This window comes from Cherax quadricarinatus, chromosome 65, assembly GCF_038502225.1.
Source record: "Cherax quadricarinatus isolate ZL_2023a chromosome 65, ASM3850222v1, whole genome shotgun sequence".
Lineage (NCBI taxonomy): Eukaryota > Metazoa > Arthropoda > Malacostraca > Decapoda > Parastacidae > Cherax > Cherax quadricarinatus.
Genome location: NC_091356.1, coordinates 24445032 through 24468489, shown reverse-complemented (window position 1 = coordinate 24468489; position 23458 = coordinate 24445032). Strand labels below are relative to the sequence as shown.

Below are 23458 nucleotides of genomic sequence, written 5' to 3'. Positions count from 1 at the left end.
GCTAGTACGTCAAAAACCCTGGTGCGTAAGCCGTACTAGTACGTCAGAAACCTTGAAAGGGTTAAGAATACATAGTTTTATTAATTTTTGAGGTTGAAAGAATTCAAAAGAGTTTTTCAGCATAAATGTTACTAGGATCATATGAGGGAAATGAGGTGTTTTACGGTAGCTTGGAAGCTGTTGTATATGTGAAGTGTCACTTTAAGAACATAATGCATTTACCAAATTCATGCAGAGTCCTTGTCCAACTTGCTTGTTTGACTGGCCACCCGGGGAAGATTCTTGCAGGATCCCAGAGCAGAAGACTACTGGTTATATTACAGTACCATCAGCAGCATCAATGAGTCAACAGTACAGTTTCCTGAAATCATTGGTAAATCAAGTCAGCCAAGCATTAAGAGAATTTCTTCAGATTTGGGAACCTATGGGGAAAAAAAAAATTAGGCTTCAGAAACTGTGGTAGAGGTAACCCACTTGGGGCTGGCCCTGCCTGGCCAACAGGTGTGCCCCACGGTAATAGAGTTACAAATTCTAATGAAATTAGCAGTAGCAAAGCCACCCTGGACCAATGCAAGGCTGTCACTGAACAAGATTCAGTAAACTTATTAGAGCTGTAACTTAATGAATGTCTTTGGTGAAGGATGATGGTTATATTCAAGGTTAATTTTCATGTCTTAAAGAGAGAGTAAACAACAGACAGAAAATTCTGTCAGTTGAAAATCTGCTCATTCTAATGGGGGAAATTAAAATAAAAAAAATGGTGGTATACCTCAGTGAGTTTTTCCCAAACACTGGTGGTATACCTCAGCAACCTTTGTCCCAAACACTGGTGGTATCCCTCAGCAATATTTGTCCCCAACATTGGTGGTATACCTTAGTGATAGTTCTCCCCAAACATTGGTAGTATACCTCAGTGATAGTTGTCCCAAACATCGGTGATATACCTTAGTAACAGTCGTTCTCAAACACTGGTGGTATACCTCAGTAACAGTCGTTTCCAAACACTCATCTAAGTTACCACAATAAATTAGTCACCCACACAAAAGAAAGACGATAACAGCAAATAAATAAAATTATTACCGGTTACTTGAACAATGACATAATGAATGGAGCAAGACATCTTCCACACCACCGACACATTAATCACCTCACTCATGGTCACAAGTAAATATGGGAGGACCAGCACCAGAAAATATTAAAGAGCCAATCGACCACAGGTGAACACAATCTTCCACCCATTTTTCCTTTCAGCAACCTCAGGGGAGACAGCCAGCCCAGCTGACCATGATTTAACCACCAACATGGCTACCTACTAGGCTCTATCTACTTGCTTCTTTCAATGATGTTTGTCATCATTTCAAGGTAACCCAACCCTTGCTAATATCACCAGTGGTCAAGAACCCAGAAAACAGAGTATGAATGTAAAATATGAAGTCCTCCAAACAGCTTTTAACAAACTTGAAACCATACTTACAAATGAGATAGGAAAACCATTGACAGCTGTTGTTGACCAGCAAGCATTATAAGATAAGATCAGTGCAATCCAAACACAATCAAAAGTGTCAGTAAGAAAGTAGGCTACACGAGGGTCCCACTTATACGGCAGGCTAGGTTCCGGACTACTGCTGTAAAGCAAATATCACTGTAAAGTGAATCATAGCCTTTTTTTCACTTTCAAAAACATAAAAAAGCCTGGTAATATGTTTACACTATCATATATAAAGTGAACAATAGAGCTAAGCATAAAAAATTTAAATACACACATTACTTATCTTAAAATATTTTTGTCCTAAGCAAATAGCGAGTGGTGAATATATTCGTTGTTGGGTACAACTAAAAACTGCTGTATTAGTGAAATGCTGTAAACAAAAACTTGATAAAACTAACGAATACTGGAGAAAAAAGCACATAGAAACAACAAAAGTTTACTGATCTTATTAAATGAGCAGATCAAATGGAGAAACAACCTGATAATACAGCATCTGCAAAGAGCAGCCGCTCACAGATGTTATTATCAACAACAACCTGCAACCAGGTTCTATAGACTGAAATATCTATCGAGATTCCACTCTCCAAGTGATAAGAAGATTAACTGCACACCACAAAAGGCCCTATAGAAATAAAGAAAGCAGAGATACCTGGCAAACCAGGAGGTAAATGACAATTATTGCTCAAGAAAAGTTCTCATTCATTCATCAATAAACCAGAGAAAAAGAATACTATGTAAACGAATGTCTCAAAAGAGCATCAAGGTCTTTTATTCAGGTTGAGACATCTTCACCCGAGTAATGGTAATATGCATCACCACTGCTTTGTACATGATGGATAAATTATTATTATTAGGATAACAGATGAAAGAAGAAGGTATGATATAACCTGCAAATGCAATAATCACTTTCCTCAAAAACTCTGGCTTAACTGAGCCAGCCTCAGCATAGGCACTACCTCATAACTCCATGTACTTGTAAATAGCACTTTTTTTTTCCTAGTACCACAGTCACTACCACACAACTCTACATACAGTAGCTGTAAAATGCACTCTTTTGCTAGTGCCAGGGATTATTGTTTTGAGTATAATTCTTGCTAATACCTCAGAAATGACAAAGCTGTTTATTTTGCGCAATGGTACCTGAAATAGCGAATAAAGATAATTCAAAGCATTAATGTCTGGAGAGCAAAATGGTGCCACAATAAAATGTCAAATTAGCTGTACATGCATCCTTTTACCTAATACTCTACTGACAATACTACTGATCACTACCCCACCTTCCTAGTCACTAACTTACCAAAATTACTCCATGAAATTAGTAAAAACTCCTCTAGGCTTCATAATGAGTCATCAGTGAATAACTTTATAGTAGCAATGAGCAGCATTAACTGGAAGAGACAAATGCACAATATTACCAAGATATTACCTGGAGAGGGTTTCAGGAGTCAACGCCCCCACAATCCGGTCTGTGAAAAGGCCTCGCGGGAGATCAGGGCCTAATCAACCAGGCTGCTACTGCTGGCCACACGCAAACTGTTGTATGAACCACATTAACTAGTGTTCACATATTCCTTCACACAATAAAGAACCAATACAATAGACATTGTCCATTAAATATCAGAAAGACGACAAGAAAATTAAATAGTCCGTGGTTAACCAATAGCACAACTATAAGAAGCAGTACAGTTATACTTAATAGAACAGGTCAAGAAATATATTATTATACTCACAAGGCTCATAGTGAAATCAAGATACTGTATATATTATGCCAACAGAACCAAACTTCTTACAATAAGGTTTACAGCTGATTTGGTAAAAGTAACATTTTTCAAATTCAAATTCAAAGTTTATTCTCTATAAGGATTACAATGCTGAGTTTACAGAATTTGGTCATTGTGTGGTTTACATGTAGTAAAATAATGATTACAGAGTGTACCACTAGAACACCTAGCATGGCTAGGCATTTCAGGCAGACTTAGTTTAATTCTTAATTTTAAAATTTTACAAATTATGAGGTAAGTTGGTATTATGGCTAAGTGACTAAATACTAGTTTGTGAGTTTAGCAATGTGAATGCTTTTGTTTTGGCACAGTACATAGTTTCAGTATTGGAGTATCACAGGATTCATTATTTTAAGATTGAGATTAATATTTCTGTTTATGGTCAAATGGGTGAGTGAGTGTAAGTGTGAACCACCAGGTGGTATTCGTGTAGTTAGTTGACAGGGTGTATCAGGGAGATAAGGTGTTTTCTAATGGTAGTTTTGAAGGTGATGAATATGTCTGCAGTTCTAGAGTTCTCAGGTAGGGTGTTCCAGATTTTAGGGCCTTTGACATACATTGAATTTTTGTAAAGGTTTAGTCGGACACGGGGAATGTCGTAGAGATGTTTGTGTCTGGTATTGTGCCTGTGGGTTCTGTCACAACTATCAAGAAGCCCTTTATTATGCAGAGCATTTCAAAGAAACTAATAACTACTTCAAGAGTTTTTTGCAAGAACAATTGATTGGAAATTTTAATAAGACAATTTGCCATAACATTTGTGAAAGTTACTAATGTTGGTCAAGTACAAATGCAGATACTAACCTAAATTTCAGCATTAATGCACAGGATATACAATAAACTGAAGATCCAAAGAATGCATAGCATCTCAGTCAAAACTTGGCCTGTATTATATTTAAAATTTTCCAAGTTAATCTACAATAAAAATCACAAATGATGTAAAGTTTAGCAGAGCGGTATTGTTACTTAAATTATTAGCATCTAATAATATATGGGGGTTAAAAGAAAGCTGGAGGAACAGAGACAGAACTGGATGAAGACAGCCAGGTTCAGGTTTTGTTTGACATAATAGTACAGTGGACCCCCGGTTAACGAACTTTTTTCATTCCAGTAGTATGTTCAGGTGCCAGTACTGACCGAATTTTTTCCCATAAGGAATATTGTGAAGTAGATTAGTCCATTTCAGACCCCCAAACATACACGTACAAACGCACTTACATAAATACACTTACATAATTGGTCGCATTTGGAGGTGATCATTAAGCGGGGGTCCACTGTATATTGCTGTCAATATCACAGAAAGTTAATAAAGTGACTTTTAACAATAGCTTTTAAGTGATTACACAATATTCCCAACAACACTTAATGTAAATTCAAACCCAGATCTAAACCTGTTGATGGTGACCTACAACACAACTCAGTGACACAATACATGAAGCAAATACATGTATGTATCTCTGACATCACATGTGTTAATCTCACATAGTGTACACAGCATGAAAAGTAAATTTCTTCTCAGCTCTCAACTGTATCAAATTATACTTCCTGTGGCTCAGTTAGCAATGCTTGCCTCATACACCAAGTGTCTGTGGTTCATTTCCTGGAACGGGTGGAAATGATGGGCGTGTTTCCTTACACATGCTGTCACTGTTCACCTAGCAGTAAGTAGGTATTTGGATGCAAGTCGATTGGTGTGGGTCGCCACAATGGAAATAAGACATTCTTCAATGGTGCACTGACTTTCTTGGGTCATCCAGGGTGGATGAATAACCTTCCCCCAGGTCATCTCGGGTGGATGAATAACCTTTCCCGGGTCATCCAGGGTGGATGAATAACTTTCCCCCAGGTCATCCGGGGTGGATGAATAACCTTCCCCCGGGTCATCCTGGGTGGATGAATAACCTTCCCCCGGGTCATCCTGGGTGGATGGATAACCTTCCCCGGGTCATCCTGGGTGGATGGATAACCTTCCCCTGGGTCATCCTGGGTGGATGAATAATCTTCCCCCGAGTCATCCTGGGTGGATGAATTACCTTCCCCGGGTCATCCTGGGTGGATGAATAACCTTCCCCGGGTCATCCTGGGTGGCTAACCATCCCCCGAGTTATTGTGGGTGGCTAACCATCCCCCGGGTTATCCTGGGTGGCTAACCATCCCCCGGGTTATCCTGGGTGGCTAACCATCCCCCACGTTATCCTGGGTAATATCACACATCCTTGTCTAAGGCCTACTTTTACCAGGAAATAATCCCCCTCTCCCTTACATACCCTAACCTGAGACTCACTATCCTCGTAAAAACTCTTAACTGCTTTCAGTAACCATCACCTATTCCCTATACAGTGGACCCCCGACTTACAATGTCCTCAACCTACGTTAAAACCGACTTACGATGCTTGTCAGCGTAAAAATTTGACCCTGACATACACTGAAAAACTCTACTTGCAGCATTCGTCCCGTACACGTCCACGCATCTGTCTGGCCTGAGCGCCTCAGCTGAGCTAGTGTGACATTGTTTACAAGCCGGGGCAGAAACGGTTGCATGCATACATTTGATAAATTTTGTATTATTCCATTTTTTTTAGTGCTTGTAACTGCTAAATAAGTCACCATGGGCCCAAAGAAAGTTTCTAGTGCCAACCCTGTGGTAAAAAGGGTGAGAAATACATGTACTATCAAAATATTATCATACCATGGTCAGCTGCTGCTGCACCACGGTCAGCTGCTGCTGCACCACGGTCAGCTGCTGCTGCACCACGGTCAGCTGCTGCTGCACCACGGTCAGCTGCTGCTGCACCACGGTCAGCTGCTGCTGCACCACGGTCAGCTGCTGCTGCACCACGGTCAGCTGCTGCTGCACCACGGTCAGCTGCTGCTCCACCACGGTCAGCTGCTGCTCCACCACGGTCAGCTGCTGCTCCACCACGGTCAGCTGCTGCTGCACCACGGTCAGCTGCTGCTCCACCACGGTCAGCTGCTGCTGCACCACGGTCAGCTGCTGCTCCACCACGGTCAGCTGCTGCTGCACCACGGTCAGCTGCTGCTCCACCACGGTCAGCTGCTGCTGCACCACGGTCAGCTGCTGCTGCACCACGGTCAGCTGCTGCTGCACCACGGTCAGCTGCTGCTGCACCACGGTCAGCTGCTGCTGCACCACGGTCAGCTGCTGCTGCACCACGGTCAGCTGCTGCTGCACCACGGTCAGCTGCTGCTGCACCACGGTCAGCTGCTGCTGCACCACGGTCAGCTGCTGCTGCACCACGGTCAGCTGCTGCTGCACCACGGTCAGCTGCTGCTGCACCACGGTCAGCTGCTGCTCCACCACGGTCAGCTGCTGCTGCACCACGGTCAGCTGCTGCTGCACCACGGTCAGCTGCTGCTGCACCACGGTCAGCTGCTGCTGCACCACGGTCAGCTGCTGCTGCACCACGGTCAGCTGCTGCTGCACCACGGTCAGCTGCTGCTGCACCACGGTCAGCTGCTGCTGCACCACGGTCAGCTGCTGCTGCACCACGGTCAGCTGCTGCTGCACCACGGTCAGCTGCTGCTGCACCACGGTCAGCTGCTGCTGCACCACGGTCAGCTGCTGCTGCACCACGGTCAGCTGCTGCTGCACCACGGTCAGCTGCTGCTGCACCACGGTCAGCTGCTGCTGCACCACGGTCAGCTGCTGCTGCACCACGGTCAGCTGCTGCTGCACCACGGTCAGCTGCTGCTGCACCACGGTCAGCTGCTGCTGCACCACGGTCAGCTGCTGCTGCACCACGGTCAGCTGCTGCTGCACCACGGTCAGCTGCTGCTGCACCACGGTCAGCTGCTGCTGCACCACGGTCAGCTGCTGCTGCACCACGGTCAGCTGCTGCTGCACCACGGTCAGCTGCTGCTGCACCACGGTCAGCTGCTGCTGCACCACGGTCAGCTGCTGCTGCACCACGGTCAGCTGCTGCTGCACCACGGTCAGCTGCTGCTGCACCACGGTCAGCTGCTGCTGCACCACGGTCAGCTGCTGCTGCACCACGGTCAGCTGCTGCTGCACCACGGTCAGCTGCTGCTGCACCACGGTCAGCTGCTGCTGCACCACGGTCAGCTGCTGCTGCACCACGGTCAGCTGCTGCTGCACCACGGTCAGCTGCTGCTGCACCACGGTCAGCTGCTGCTGCACCACGGTCAGCTGCTGCTGCACCACGGTCAGCTGCTGCTGCACCACGGTCAGCTGCTGCTGCACCACGGTCAGCTGCTGCTGCACCACGGTCAGCTGCTGCTGCACCACGGTCAGCTGCTACTGCACCACGGTCAGCTGCTGCTGCACCACGGTCAGCTGCTGCTGCACCACGGTCAGCTGCTGCTGCACCACGGTCAGCTGCTGCTGCACCACGGTCAGCTGCTGCTGCACCACGGTCAGCTGCTGCTGCACCACGGTCAGCTGCTGCTGCACCACGGTCAGCTGCTGCTGCACCACGGTCAGCTGCTGCTGCACCACGGTCAGCTGCTGCTGCACCACGGTCAGCTGCTGCTGCACCACGGTCAGCTGCTGCTGCACCACGGTCAGCTGCTGCTGCACCACGGTCAGCTGCTGCTGCACCACGGTCAGCTGCTGCTGCACCACGGTCAGCTGCTGCTGCACCACGGTCAGCTGCTGCTGCTGCTGCACCACGGTCAGCTGCTGCTACACCACGGTCAGCTGCTGCTGCACCACGGTCAGCTGCTGCTGCACCACAGTCAGCTGCTGCTGCACCACGGTCAGCTGCTGCTGCACCACGGTCAGCTGCTGCTGCACCATGGTCAGCTGCTGCTGCACCACGGTCAGCTGCTGCTGCACCACGGTCAGCTGCTGCTGCACCATGGTCAGCTGTACTACTTGAAGATGTGGAGAGACTGTTATTGGTGTGGCTTATCGAGAATACCAAGAAACAACCCCAGAGGGTTAGCCACCCAGGATAACTCAAGAAAGTCAGTGTGTCATCGAGGACTATCAAACTTATTTCCATTGGGGACCTTAATCTTGTCCCCCAGGATGCAACCCACACCAGTCGACTAACACATAGGTGAACGGGAAAAAATGCCTGGAACTAGTGCTCATATTGGTGAATTTAAGGCCAGCAAAGGTTGGTTTGACAGATTTAAGAATCGTAGTGGCATAAACAGTGTGATAAGGCCTGTTCTGGAAGAAAAATGCCAAACAGGACCTACATTACTCAGGAGGAAAAGGCCTTCCCAGGACACAGTGTCTCATCACTCATCACTACATCTTCAATAAAGGTGTCATTTATTCTTCATTTAGTACACTAGTACTTGCACAATATATATTGTGCATGTATCCTTTTTGTGTGTAGGAAAATGTATATTTCATGTGGCAAAATTTTTTTTTCATACTTCTAGGTGTCTTGAACGGATTAATTTGATTTCCATTATTTCTTATGGGGAAAATTAATTTGACTTACGATAATTTCGTCTTACGATGTGCTCTCAGGAACGTATTAATATCGTAAGTCGGAGGTCCACTGTACTTAAGAATATAAGAAACATAAGAAAGAAGCACTGCATCAGACCTACTGGCCCAAGCTAGTCAGGCCCAACTCACGACCACTCATGTATTTATCTAACCTATTTTTAAAACTACACAAGGTTTCAGCTTCAGTGATGTTACTTGGGAGTTTGTTCCACTCATCCATAACCAGTGCTTTCCTATATTCTTTTAAGTCTAAATTTTTCCAACTTGAAACCACTGCTGTGAGTCCTGTCTTGGTTAGATATTTTTAGCCACATTGCTCCCCTATCCACCTATTACATGCCTTTTCCAAATTCATAATTGTGATGAAGTCAATACTGCAATCAATTTGAATGTAAAACTTAATACTAAAACTTTCAATGACTAGTAAGAAAAAAAAATTATAATTTGTTTAGAAGTTGAAGATGAGAAGTTAGACTCACAGAAGCAACACTATAATAATAATAATAATAATAATAATAATAATAATAATAATAATAATAATAATAATAATAATAATAATAATCTCTTTGTACAAGTACAGATACAACTTATACAGACCTGGATAACATCAGTGACATATTATATAGAAAGCACCTCGTTATGCAGAGCATTTTGGGCAAATTAGGTCAATTTCATCCCCCAGGATGCAACCCACACCAATTGACTAGTACCCAAGTAAACCATACCCCCGGCCGGGATTGAACCCGCGGTCATAGAGTCTCAAAACTCCAGCCCGTCGCAATCGTGTCATTACGATTTCTTGAGTCATAGTACCCAAGTATACGTACCTACTTACTGATAGGTGAACATGGACAGCAAGTGTCTTAAGGAAACACGCCCTAATGTCTCCACCAGTACTGGGAATCGAATCATGGACCTCAATATGTGAGGCGAGTGCGCTACCAACTGAGCCACACCTGCTTCAGCACACCCACGCCTGATGAAGGAAACACTTGCATATCATGGAAACGTTTCACCAGCCCATGGCTTCATCAGTCCATTACAAAGACAAAAGTTGGAAGATCAAGAGATTGAGGAAATCAGTCCCTCAGTCCATCAAGATTGATGGACTGAGCACATAAACTACAGGCTGAGAGACTGATTGCCTCAAACCCCTGATCCTCCATCATTCTTCTCTGTATTGGACTGAGGAAGCCACTGGATGGTGAAACATTTCCACAAAGGTATGTAAGTGTTGCACAAGTGAAACTCAAAGACTGCAATGGAAATAAGTCACTTTGACTTTTTTTGTTATCCTAGGTAAGTTAGTTTTTATTCAGGTACAGGTACACATCAATACAGTTACACCACAGATTATCATACATAGCAGCATATGTGTAGATTACACAGGATAACCCAAAAAGAGTCAGAGTGACTTAATTCCACTGGGGTCCTTGTGATAAGTATTAATTATATTTAAAAGTTGAAAACAGGCAAGTATCTTAACTATGTGAAAAGTAGTCATAATGAAAGGAAATATACTAGGAGTAAGATATACACCTACCATCCAACTTACGACCTGCTCGACATACAACCACTCGACTTACGACCGTGTTTTTTATTCAAAGTTTATTCTCTATAAGGATTACAATGCTGAGTTTACAGAATTTGGTTATTGTGTGGTTTACATGTAGTAAAATAATTACAGAGTGTACCACTAGAACACCTAGCATGGCTAGGCATTTCGGGCAGACTTAGATTAAATCTTAAATTTAAAATATTAGTAGGTAGTAGGTTGGTAGACAGCAACCACCCAGGGAAGTACTACCGTCCTGCCAGATGACTGTGAAACAGAAACCTGTAACTGTTTTACATGATGGTAGGATTGCTGGTTTTCTTTTTCTGTCTCATAAACACGCTAAGATAACAGGGATATCTTGCTACTCCTACTTACACTTTGGTCACACTTCACAGACACGCACATGCATATATATATATATACATGCATCTAGGTTTTTCTCCTTTTTCTAAATAGCTCTTGTTCTTTTTTATTTCTTCTATTGTCCATGGGGAAGTGGAAAAGAATCTTTCCTCCGTAAGCCATGCGTGTCGTATGAGGCGACTAAAATGCCGGGAGCAATGGGCTAGTAACCCCTTCTCCTGTATACATTTACTAAAAAAGAGAAGAAGAAAAACTTTATAAAACTGGGTTGCTTAAATGTGCGTGGATGTAGTGCAGATGACAAGAAACAGATGATTGCTGATGTTATGAATGAAAAGAAGTTGGATGTCCTGGCCCTAAGCGAAACAAAGCTGAAGGGGGTAGGAGAGTTTCAGTGGGGGGAAATAAATGGGATTAAATCTGGAGTATCTGAGAGAGTTAGAGCAAAGGAAGGGGTAGCAGTAATGTTAAATGATCAGTTATGGAAGGAGAAAAGAGAATATGAATGTGTAAATTCAAGAATTATGTGGATTAAAGTAAAGGTTGGATGCGAGAAGTGGGTCATAATAAGCGTGTATGCACCTGGAGAAGAGAGGAATGCAGAGGAGAGAGAGAGATTTTGGGAGATGTTAAGTGAATGTATAGGAGCCTTTGAACCAAATGAGAGAGTAATTGTGGTAGGGGACCTGAATGCTAAAGTAGGAGAAACTTTTAGAGAGGGTGTGGTAGGTAAGTTTGGGGTGCCAGGTGTAAATGATAATGGGAGCCCTTTGATTGAACTTTGTATAGAAAGGGGTTTAGTTATAGGTAATACATATTTTAAGAAAAAGAGGATAAATAAGTATACACGATATGATGTAGGGCGAAATGACAGTAGTTTGTTGGATTATGTATTGGTAGATAAAAGACTGTTGAGTAGACTTCAGGATGTACATGTTTATAGAGGGGCCACAGATATATCAGATCACTTTCTAGTTGTAGCTACACTGAGAGTAAAAGGTAGATGGGATACAAGGAGAATAGAAGCATCAGGGAAGAGAGAGGTGAAGGTTTATAAACTAAAAGAGGAGGCAGTTAGGGTAAGATATAAACAGCTATTGGAGGATAGATGGGCTAATGAGAGCATAGGCAATGGGGTCGAAGAGGTATGGGCTAGGTTTAAAAATGTAGTGTTAGAGTGTTCAGCAGAAGTTTGTGGTTACAGGAAAGTGGGTGCAGGAGGGAAGAGGAGCGATTGGTGGAATGATGATGTAAAGAGAGTAGTAAGGGAGAAAAAGTTAGCATATGAGAAGTTTTTACAAAGTAGAAGTGATGCAAGGAGGGAAGAGTATATGGAGAAAAAGAGAGAAGTTAAGAGAGTGGTGAAGCAATGTAAAAAGAGAGCAAATGAGAGAGTGGGTGAGATGTTATCAACAAATTTTGTTGAAAATAAGAAAAAGTTTTGGAGTGAGATTAACAAGTTAAGAAAGCCTAGAGAACAAATGGATTTGTCAGTTAAAAATAGGAGAGGAGAGTTATTAAATGGAGAGTTAGAGGTATTGGGAAGATGGAGGGAATATTTTGAGGAATTGTTAAATGTTGATGAAGATAGGGAAGCTGTGATTTCGTGTATAGGGCAAGGAGGAATAACATCTTGTAGGAGTGAGGAAGAGCCAGTTGTGAGTGTGGGGGAAGTTCGTGAGGCAGTAGGTAAAATGAAAGGGGGTAAGGCAGCCGGGATTGATGGGATAAAGATAGAAATGTTAAAAGCAGGTGGGGATATAGTTTTGGAGTGGTTGGTGCAATTATTTAATAAATGTATGGAAGAGGGTAAGGTACCTAGGGATTGGCAGAGAGCATGCATAGTTCCTTTGTATAAAGGCAAAGGGGATAAAAGAGAGTGCAAAAATTATAGGGGGATAAGTCTGTTGAGTGTACCTGGTAAGGTGTATGGTAGAGTTATAATTGAAAGAATTAAGAGTAAGACAGAGAATAGGATAGCAGATGAACAAGGAGGCTTTAGGAAAGGTAGGGGGTGTGTGGACCAGGTGTTTACAGTGAAACATATAAGTGAACAGTATTTAGATAAGGCTAAAGAGGTCTTTGTGGCATTTATGGATTTGGAAAAGGCGTATGACAGGGTGGATAGGGGGGCAATGTGGCAGATGTTGCAAGTGTATGGTGTAGGAGGTAGGTTACTGAAAGCAGTGAAGAGTTTTTACGAGGATAGTGAGGCTCAAGTTAGAGTATGTAGGAAAGAGGGAAATTTTTTCCCAGTAAAAGTAGGCCTTAGACAAGGATGTGTGATGTCACCGTGGTTGTTTAATATATTTATAGATGGGGTTGTAAGAGAAGTAAATGCGAGGGTCTTGGCAAGAGGCGTGGAGTTAAAAGATAAAGAATCACACACAAAGTGGGAGTTGTCACAGCTGCTCTTTGCTGATGACACTGTGCTCTTGGGAGATTCTGAAGAGAAGTTGCAGAGATTGGTGGATGAATTTGGTAGGGTGTGCAAAAGAAGAAAATTAAAGGTGAATACAGGAAAGAGTAAGGTTATGAGGATAACTAAAAGATTAGGTGATGAAAGATTGAATATCAGATTGGAGGGAGAGAGTATGGAGGAGGTGAACGTATTCAGATATTTGGGAGTGGACGTGTCAGCGGATGGGTCTATGAAAGATGAGGTGAATCATAGAATTGATGAGGGAAAAAGAGTGAGTGGTGCACTTAGGAGTCTGTGGAGACAAAGAACTTTGTCCTTGGAGGCAAAGAGGGGAATGTATGAGAGTATAGTTTTACCAACGCTCTTATATGGGTGTGAAGCGTGGGTGATGAATGTTGCAGCGAGGAGAAGGCTGGAGGCAGTGGAGATGTCATGTCTGAGGGCAATGTGTGGTGTGAATATAATGCAGAGAATTCGTAGTTTGGAAGTTAGGAGGAGGTGTGGGATTACCAAAACTGTTGTCCAGAGGGCTGAGGAAGGGTTGTTGAGGTGGTTCGGACATGTAGAGAGAATGGAGCGAAACAGAATGACTTCAAGAGTGTATCAGTCTGTAGTGGAAGGAAGGCGGGGTAGGGGTCGGCCTAGGAAGGGTTGGAGGGAGGGGGTAAAGGAGGTTTTGTGTGCGAGGGGCTTGGACTTCCAGCAGGCATGCGTGAGCGTGTTTGATAGGAGTGAATGGAGACAAATGGTTTTTAATACTTGACGTGCTGTTGGAGTGTGAGCAAAGTAACATTTATGAAGGGATTCAGGGAAACCGGCAGGCCGGACTTGAGTCCTGGAGATGGGAAGTACAGTGCCTGCACTCTGAAGGAGGGGTGTTAATGTTGCAGTTTACAAACTGTAGTGTAAAGCACCCTTCTGGCAAGACAGTGATGGAGTGAATGATGGTGAAAGTTTTTCTTTTTCGGGCCACCCTGCCTTGGTGGGAATCGGCCAGTGTGATAATAAATAAATAAAAAAAAATATTACAAAATTATGAGGTAAGTTGGTATTATGGCTAAGTGACTAAATACTAGTTTGTGAGTTTAGCAATGTGAATGCTTTTGTTTTGGCACTATACATAGTTTCAGTATTGGAGTATCACAGGCCAACTTATGACTAGTTAAGATTCATTATTTTGAGATTGAGATTGATATTTCTGTTTATGGTCAAATGGGTGAGTGAGTGTAAGTGTGAACCACCAGGTGGTATTCGTATAATTAGTTGACAGGGTGTATCAGGGAGATAAGATGTTTTCTGATGGTAGTTTTGAAGGTGATGAATGTGTCTGCAGTTTTAGAATTTTCAGGTAGGGTGTTCCAGATTTTAGGGCCTTTGACATACATTGAATTTTTGTAAAGGTTTAGTCGGACACGGGGAATGTCATAGAGATGTTTGTGTCTGGTATTGTGCCTGTGGGTTCTGTCAACTATCAAGAAAGCATTTTAGGTCAAGGTTAATATTGGAATTTAAGGTCCTGTAGATAGATTGCACAGTAGTAAGTGTGGATGTACTGAACAGGGAGTAAGTTTAGATCTATGAAGAGTGGGGGGGGGGTGTTGCCAGGGATGGGATTTAGTGATTATTCTTACTGCGGCTTTTTGTTGGGTTATTATTGGCTTTAGGTGTGTTGCTGCAGTTGAACCCCAAGCACAGATAGCATAGGTGAGGTATGGATATATAAATGAATGGTATAGTGTGAGAAGGGCAGTTTGCGGCACGTAGTATCGTATCTTGGAGAGGATCTCAACCATTTTGGATATTTTTTTGGTTATGTGTCGGATATGGGTGCTGAAGTTCAGGTTGTTGTCAAGGTATAGGCCTAGGAATTTGCCCTCATTATGCCTGGCAATTAGAGTGTTGTCGATCTTAATGTTAATTTGCGCATCTCCTGCTCTGCTACCAAACATAATGTAGTAGGTTTTGTCAGCGTTAAGTGCAAGTTCATTGGCTGTCATCCAAGTCGATATTTTGATCAGCTCATTAACAATGGTGTTGAGGGTGGTAAGATTAGGGTGAGAGATGACATGTGGTGTCGTCGGCAAAGAGAATGGGGTTCAGGTGTTGAGATACGTTTGGAAGATCAATGATGTATACGAGGAAGAGCAGGGGACCAAGGACACTTCCCTGCAGAACTCCAGTATGAAGTGGCTGTGTTGCTGATGCTGTCTCTTTAATGGTGACATACTGATACCTATTAGTAAGGCAAGATTTGAAATATGCAAGCACATGGCCTCTTATATCATAATGGTCAAGTTTGTGGAGTAGGATGCCATGGTCTACTGTGTCAAAAGCTTTTCTTAGGTCAATAAAAATTCCTAGTGTATATTCCTTATTTTCCAATGCTGTGTAAAGCAGATCTAGCATTTTTATGATTGCATCATTAGTGCTTTTATTTTTCCTGAATCCAAATTGGCAGGGGTTGAGTATGTTTTGTGCCGTTATAAATGAATATAGTCTCCTGTGCACGAGTTTCTCAAAGATTTTGGATAGCAATGGTAAGTTTGATATTGGCCTATAGTTGTTTAAATCTGTAGAGTCACCACCTTTATGTATTGGTGTAACCCTTGCCATCTTGAGTAGTTTCGGGAAGGTGCTAGTTTCTAGTGACTTGTTAAAAAGTAATGAGATAGTATGCGAGAGGACATGGGCCACTCTCTTGTACAATAATGGTGGGACATGAGATAGATTCCCCGAGTTATTTTTAAGTGACTTTATAATCTCGGTGACTTCCGTGGGCTCAGTTGGAGCAAGACAGAAGGAATTTGGGAATTCCCATCTCGGTAGTCCCCGGCATGGGCATTGGTACGTGGGATTTTATTGGCGAGATTAGAACCTATGGTTGAGAAGAAGTCGTTTATCTTGTTAGCTGTGTCAGTGGGTTGCAGTGGTGTTTCATTAGGTTTAGTTAGGACAATATTCTTGTTTTTTTTCAGTTTGTGGGTCCCTAGAATCTGAGAGTGTTTTCCAGGTCTTTTTTATATCTCCTCTTGTGTCAGTGAATCTACTGGAGTAGTATAGTTGTTTGGCTTTCTTTATTACTTTGGTGAGGACTGATGAATAGTGTTTAAGAATATCTTTGTGTATTAAGCCCTGTCTATATTGCTTTTCATATTGGTGTTTCTTATCAATGGATTTCAGAATGGTGCTGGTTAGCCATGGGCAACCAAGCCGTTTGTTTGTGATCTGTTTCATTTTTATAGGACAATGTTTGTTGTATAGTCTAAGTAATTTGTTAAGAAAAATGTCTGTCCACTCATCAATACCACTGGCCTTGGAGAATTCTGTAGGCCAGTCAACAGTCTCTAGGTCAGCTGTGAACTTCCTTATTGAGGCCTCATCATGGAGTCTAAATGAAACTTTTTTGTATTCAAGTGGTGGTTTACTAATGTTTGTCAAGAGGAAGGTAGGGTAGTGGTCTGTAGTGCTATCTGTGAGTATCCCTGATTTATGCCAAAAATCTGGGAAATAAACAACTGTTTGTGTTGTACACAGTGTTTATCCTAAACCTTACAGTATAAAATACAGTACTAACAGCATAAAAAGTAAAGCAAAACATGAAATACCAAAATAAAACAATAAAACAAAGTCATTACAAAAATGTGATGTTGCTATTCAGTAGTAAAGTTCGACTTACGTCCATTTCAACTTACGACCGGTTTCTCGGAACCGAGCTCGGTCGTAAATCGGATGGTAGGTATAATCAGATACACTGACATTAAATACAGTATCAGACTACTGTACATCTATGTTAGATATACAAGAAATCACTCTCCTCTCTTTCTGTAGCCATATTCATTAGGTACACTTTGGCTCTCTTCTTGAACTGGCTCATGCTATGACAGGCTTTGACATGTGCAGGTAGTCTATTCCATTCCTTTATTGCTGTACACAATAAAATGTATGAAGTCTAACCACTGACTCTAGGTATTACAAAGTTGTCCTCCCTTTCCCTAATATTATAATTGCTTTGGTTCCCAGCCTTAACAAAACTGGCAGCAAGATATTCTGGACACTTGTTGTGAACAATTTTATAAACATAATTTAGATTTAGTTGCTTTACTCTGTCTTCAACATTCAGCATATCCAGTTGTTGCAATTCATCCTGGCCTACATGCTCTCTTGAACCCAGGTCCAAAGTGAATCTCACCATTTTGTTCTGGATAATTGGTAGATTATCTTTCATTTTTTCTTAAGGTAGAGTACCATGAAGAGCAAGAGTAGTTTATAATGCATTGTATGAGAGCTAGACATAGGGTCCTACGAGCTTCAGTAGGTAGGCACTGTGCCTGTTTGTAGAGGAGCCATAGTCCGGTATTCACTTTCTTTACTACAGTGTTCCCTATTAGTGCTTCTGACATGCTTGGGTCAAAGGGGATTCCCAGGTATTTCACTGAATTTACAGAAATAACGAGTTCCCCATTACACTGGGATAAAGGAATAACAGGAAAAGTTGGTACATGGATCTATAACTTCCTGACAAATAGAACACAAAGAGTAATAGTAAACAGAGTCAAGTCCCAGGCAGCCACGGTAAAAAGTTGTCCCACAAGGCACAGTACTCGCTCCCATTCTATTCCTCATCCTTATTTCTGACAAACAGAGATGTTAAGTCATAGCTCCGTGTCTTCCTTTGTGGATGACACCCGGATTACCACGGCAGTGACTTCCATCGAAGATACTGTGAGACTCCAAGCGGACATCAACCAAATCTTCGAATGGGCCACTCAAAAAAATATGAAGTTCAACAAGGAGAAATTTCAACTACTCGGATATGGGAAACTTGAGGAAATTAAAAATGTATCAGGGTATACGACAAATTCTAACCATACAATGGAGCAGAAAAGTAATGTGAAGGACCTGGGAGTGATAATGTCAGAGGACCTCGCCTTCAAAGACCACAACAATGTATCTACCTCATCTGCTAGAAAAATGGTAGGATGGATAATGAGAACCTTCAAAACTAGGGACGCCAAGCCCATGATGATTCTCTTCAAATCGCTTGTGCTCTCTAGGCTAGAATACTGCTGTACACTAATGGCCCCCTTCAAGGCTGGCGACATTGCAGATCTGGAGAGTGTACAAGGAACTTTCACGGCACATATAAGCATGATAGGGCACCTAAATTACTGGGAACAGTTGAAGGTCCTTGATCTGTATTCCCTGGAACACAGGCAAGAGAGATACATGATGATATACACTTGGGAGGTCCTGGAGGGATTGACACCAAATCTGCACACAAAAATCACTCCATATGAAAGCAAAAGACTTGGCAGGAGATGCAACATTCCCCCAACGAAAAGCAGGGGTGCAACGAGTACATTGAGAGACTACACAATAAGTGTCTGGGGTCCAAGACAGTTCAACTGCCTCCCAGCCTACATAAGGGGAATTACCAATAGACCCCTGGGTCTCTTTAAGAAGGCACTGGACAGGCACCTAAAGTCGGTACCTGACCAACCAGGCTGTGGTTCGTACGTCAGCTTGTGTGCAGCCAGCAGTAACAGCCTGATTGATCAGACCCTGATCCACCGTGAGGCCTGGTCTCAGACCAAGCCACGGGGCACTGACCCCCCCAAAACCCTCTCCAGGTTAACTCCAGGTAAACCCTTTTCAGTTTATGTTTCGTTCCATAGAGTATGGCTTCCGTTTTCCTGAGGTGTGATGATAATTTGTCTACTAACCATTTGCTACAGGACTCTAGATCTAGTGATTGTACATTAGTGATGTTGTGTGGGCCTTTATCTGATACTAACAGAGCACTATCATCTGCATACGATAGTAGCTTACACTTGACACTGAAAGGTATGTCACTCATGTAACACAGGAAGAGTAAAGGACCCAAAATACTACCTTGGGGAACCCCACATGTTAATGGCAGGGGTTCTGATTCTGTGTTGCTGATTTTGACAATTTGTTTCCTGTTCCTCTGGTAGGACTTAAACCACTCTACAGAACCTATGCCGATAGCTTGTAGCATCTTACATAATATATTGTGGCTGACCATGTCGAAGGCCTTTTGCAAGTCTAAGGGTACCATACCAATGAAATTCCCTAACGACATTTCGGTTCTCAAGTAATCCATCAAATTAATGAGGGAGGTGTCGGTTTAATAAGATCTCTTAAAACCTGACTGGTAACTATGGGAAATGTTTTTTGTCACTAAGACACTGCCCACTCTAGAATTATGGATATTACACCGAGTATACTAACAGGTCAATAGTTGTTGAATATAGGAGTAAACCTGGCCTTTTTGAATCCCTCAGGAACAGTATTTATGGTGGGCAAATTTATTGTGTGTGCAATGGGGACCTTTACCTTTGACGAGTTTCGAGAGTTTCTCTACTCTCTGAGCCTGGCCATGGGCCAGGCTTGTCTAGTGCTTGCTTGGTCAACCAGGCTGTCACTGCTGGAGGCCCGCAATTCTGAGTTAGCATTTCAGAGGCACCAGCTTTTAGGAAATTAGCTGGGATGTTATATAGACAGGTGCTCTTAGTTCTTTCATACAAAGCCATGAGATACACCTACTAGTTAGCAACTGTTCGGGTATGACACCCTTATGAGTGTAGATTATTAAAATAGCGGGGGAGCACTAAACCCATAGGATTATACAGTTTGTGTGAGGGGGGATGGAAGGTATTCAGGCTCAATTCAGGGAACCAGAGCACAGATCCAATTCCCTAGATCAAGAGCCCCTTACCAGCGTCAAGGAACCTCCTTTGAGGAGTTAATAGTGTAGAATGATTTAAACTAATCAGAGTCTGTGTTAAAGGTATATGATGCAACCAGTAGTTTACTTACTAGTGTCACTGTGACATATGTGTAATATGAATTAAAACATATTTGCCACTTTAGTTGTTTCGTGGCATATCTCATTATCAATATTTAGCACTATGTTAGATCTATCTACGGGTTTATGGCCATACCCCAACTGTTTTAGTTGTTGCCAGAGCTTTCTGGGTTTATTCTTGTACTCTGCAGTTTTCATGCAATATTGCCTTGCCTTTGCTCCTTTTATAAACCTCTGCACTCTGTCCCTTATCCTTTGGAATTCATTTATTGCTGCAATATCCTGTCTGTGTCTTTGTTGCGGCCTCCTACCACACTAGTGGTTGGGTAGTTGACCTGCCGGCCAGGGTTACCACAATGTATGTCATCACACCCAATGTGGGGACTGCTGAGCCAGCCTGAATATCAGTATTCTCCAGACTCTCACAGAATACACTTGCTGTTGAATGTCAGTATTCACCAGACTCTCACAGACAGAATACACCTGCTGCTGAATGTCAGTATTCACCAGATTTTCATAGACTACACCTGCTGGTGACAGCCTTTGTCAGTATTCAGCAGACTCTACACATGCTGATGACTAGCCTTTCAGTGTTCACCAGATTTTACCGAATACACTTGCTGGTGAGCTGGCCTGACTGAGTATTCAGCAGACTCTACACCTGCTGGTGATTGTGTTCACCAGACAGCCTCACGGTGTACATCTACTGGCTGTTATGTGTTCACCAGACTGCCTCGGAGCAGATACCTGGTGACTTAGGCTTCTGTGGACCTCAGGGACACGTGGGTCTCTGTAGAGGACGGACATGGAACACCAAGGTGTGTAACCCGGTGAGCGTGTGTCATGTGACACAGACTGAAGTATGAGTCAGGGTGTTGTACCCTATGAGCATTGTGTGTGAGGTGACACAGACAAGTACTGTGGAATGCCAGTGTGTGTGTGTTGTACCCTGTGAGCATTGTGTGTCAGGTGACACAGACACAGAAGTATAGTAAAGTTCAGGGTGTGGTAACCTGGCGAGTGTCAGGTGACACGACACACAAGTAAAGGGTCATGTAACTCGGAGTGTTGAAGTCTGATGCCGCGAAGAAAAGGAAATACAGAGACGGAGTGTTATGACAAGGGGATAATGCGGTGTCGTGTGACACGATAGTGAAGGCATGTATGATGCTGAGAAAAGGGTGTAGTGTGACACAGAGAGGAGTGTTGTATGACACAGAGAAAAGGGTGTCAGGTGACACGGTAGAGAAGGAGCGTCAGTACACAGAGACAAGGGTGTCTTGTGACATAGAAGTAGGCATCATGACACTGGGAATAGTAGTGCCGTAAGACACTCGAAGATGGCAGTGACATATGACACTGAGACAGTAGGGTTATTATGATGTATATAAAATATGTAGCTATATCAAAGATAAAGATTCCTTATGTTTTTATACAGAATATATTTATAGTAAAGAGTATAAACTGTAGCGTTATTTATAATCCCGAACCCCCATATTACAACACTATTAACAGGCTGACATAAACATACACTACTTGTGTAGAGGTTATGGTGTTTGTGTTAAAATTAGTGTGTTGTAATAGTCTTAAATCTTTTTAGCAACTGATCCCAACACTCACGCTTATAAGTATAATTCATGTAACTGTATTTATGTGTACCTGAGCAACCTTACTGACTCCATCATCAACACTAGGTCTGCGGTGCAAAGCTTCACTAATAGTAAGTTGTGTTAGTTAATATTAGTAGTGATGGTGGTAGTGATAGTGGTAGTTATACTAGAAGTGATGGTGGGATTGATGGTAGCTGTGGAAAATACTGTATATATTTTCCAGAAATTCAGTATTTATATGTATATAGATGGCCATACTGTATTTAATAATATTTATGTCATAGAAAACGGAGAGCCTGCATCTGCGCAGACGAGACTCGCCATCTTGGTTTTGAATTTGTATTAGAACGTTGGTGTAATGAGTAGAAATTTTCGTGCTCTAGAGGTTAAAATTGGGCTGACACCTCTCAAATAGGAGGCAAAATTGTTGGACGTGCATTCCTGCATAACTTGAGATATCAGACGACTGGACAAGACAGCTCCAGGAACCTCAGATAAGCTCTCTAGATTTGTATATAATTCTGGCCAGTGTTTTCATAAATTTAGTTAGTGAGGTTTTCCTGAGTATGATAAAACTTAATATCCAGTCAAATTGGTGAGTTATATTAAGATATATTTTCCTTCTGTTATGTAATTGTGTATATATATAACCATTTATTATTTTTAATATACAGTCCACAAATTTATATATTTACCAGTATTCCTGGTGTATGTATATTTCATTTAATTAATAGGTCCAAAGCAACTTGTGGTTATGACAGTGGTAGGTATCGAAGGGGGACATTTTTTGCGACCTAGGTGTCCCAAATTCCTACTTGTCTATGTAACATTGATAAATAATAATTATCTTTATCATTTTCTGTTATGTACATAATGAGTTACATTCAGATAAATGCAATTTTCCACAGTAGCAGTAGTGATGGTGTTAGTAATAAAGAACAATAATGGTAGTGTCAACAAGGGCGTTTGTTGTGCAGGATAATAATGGTAGTAGTAGTGATGGTGGTAGTAATAAAGAACAATAATGATAGTGTCAACAAGGGTGTTTGTTGTGCAGGATAATAATGGTAGTAGTAGTGATGGTAGTAGTAATAAAGAACAATAATGGTGGTGTCAACAAGAGTGTTTGTTGTGTAGGATAATAATGGTAGTAGTAGTGATGGTGGTAGTAATAAAGAACAATAATGGTGGTGTCAACAATTGTGTTTGTTGTGCAGGATAGTGATGGTGGTAGTAATAAAGAACAATAATGGTGGTGTCAACAAGAGTGTTTGTTGTGCAGGATAATAATGGTAGTAGTAGTGATGGTGGTAGTAATAAAGAACAATAATGGTGGTGTCAACAAGAGTGTTTGTTGTGCAGGATAATAATGGTAGTAGTAGTGATGGTGGTAGTAATAAAGAACAATAATGGTGGTGTCAACAAGAGTGTTTGTTGTGCAGGATAATAATGGTAGTAGTAGTGATGGTGGTAGTAATAAAGAACAATAATGGTGGTGTCAACAAGAGTGTTTGTTGTGCAGGATAATAATGGCTGCGACTGACCTGCTCTTCTCTCTTTCCTTCCTTGCTGGTAACTCAGTCAAAATGTCAAATATGGAGGGGGTGGTATAGGTTGAGTCAGTGTAGCAGAGTGCAGGTAATATGTCAGTAATATTGTGCACCACCAGCAGCACCACCACCAGCAGCAGCAGCAGATAAAACCTTCATCAGTGTTGTCACTACACCTGACAACAACAACAACAACAACAACACTACAACAACACTTTTCAAAAATCGTTTCAACTAATTTCCTTACTAGATACGCTAAATTCATCATAATATATTAAATAAAACGTGAAAATATACTAAATAAAATTATATCAATATAAATTAATACATATTTATCTACATTATAAAATAAAATACTGCGCACATATTTCCGGCGGCGATAACACTGAAAATATTTTCGTTATTTT

At 42.3% G+C, this 23458-nt stretch overlaps 1 non-coding gene across 1 annotated transcript; it reads right to left on the bottom strand.

Annotated features, from left to right (window-relative positions):
• Positions 1–200: 200 nt before the first annotated feature.
• On the bottom strand, positions 201–23245 carry LOC128700477 (uncharacterized). The gene is made up of 3 exons (XR_011393843.1): positions 23046–23245; positions 2916–3022; positions 201–361 (listed from the first exon to the last, which is right to left on the bottom strand). It is a non-coding gene; the product is annotated as an uncharacterized protein (transcript).
• Between the last annotated feature and the right edge of the window lie 213 nt (positions 23246–23458).